The sequence below is a fragment of the Aplysia californica genome, unplaced genomic scaffold (assembly GCF_000002075.1).
Source record: "Aplysia californica isolate F4 #8 unplaced genomic scaffold, AplCal3.0 scaffold00011, whole genome shotgun sequence".
NCBI classification, from domain to species: domain Eukaryota; kingdom Metazoa; phylum Mollusca; class Gastropoda; order Aplysiida; family Aplysiidae; genus Aplysia; species Aplysia californica.
Genome location: NW_004797281.1, coordinates 226,203 through 227,362, shown reverse-complemented (window position 1 = coordinate 227,362; position 1,160 = coordinate 226,203).

Genomic DNA, 1,160 nt, shown 5'->3' with positions numbered 1-1,160 from the left:
TTTCTCTCTGTCCTCTTACGACACGAAGTTTACGTTTCAAACACTGCTTGTCAACCTTTCACAAGCCAGCGCTCACATAATTTACCACCTTTAAGTTACTAACTTTTTTGTACGGCCTACCTACATTTATTTCTAAGCCGGCCATAAAAAAATACCTGCCATTACCCAGGTGATCCCCACCACCAACCAAATTCACCAAATTGCCCATTGGTGAGAGAGAGCCGAGGTCATCAACCACTCACTGGTCTGGAGCAAAGATGCCGTTTGCATGCTTTTATAAGCAAAGTAATTTACATCTTTGAAAGTTCAATGTGGCATTACTGTGAAGGCAAATTGTAGACTGCCACGATCTCGGGAACAAGAAGACTTCGTGTATTTGATAACTTGGCTGTTCTATAAGATAAGATAAGATAAGATAAGATAAGATAAGATAAGATAAGATAAGATAAGATAAGATAAGATAAGATAAGATAAGATACTGTAAAATAAGATAGATAAGATAAGATTAGATTAGATTAGATTAGTTTAGAAAATGAGTACAGATAAGATAAGTTACAATAAAATAAGATATAATACAGTCATACTTTGTTGTCCCCGTCGGAAATATTCTGTGGCTGTACTGTAATGGTAAGGACACAATGTGTTAATACGTATCATGTCATATATCTTTTTAATAGATTAGTATGAAGTGTGAAATTGACTTTCCACATCTCTGTATACTAGTGCAAGGATGCTTTATCAAGGCATTGTTAATCAATTCCAAAGCCAGATTTAACGTTTAAAAGTTATGAACGTTTGACTGAATGGATATATATATATATAATGTCTGATCTTAAGTTTTTGTGAGTTTGAGAATTTAAAAGAGGACGATTCGCTCTACATTCTCACTGAGTGTCTTGTTGAGCGTGCCATGCTTCATGATCATTGTCATGTGATAGGCATATAACGTACTTGTGTATATACGGCCGTACCTGTCCAAGAACAAAGCATCTGTTCTTGAGGCAAAAAGTGACCATTTTAGACAGGTGATCCTGTTGGACAGTTGTATTATGATATAGAAAATGCGTAGGGAGAGAGGAACGGAAAGTGATCGCTTGCACAGGTGATTGTCTTTCAAGGCGATCATTAAGGCAGGTTCCAATATATATATATATATATAT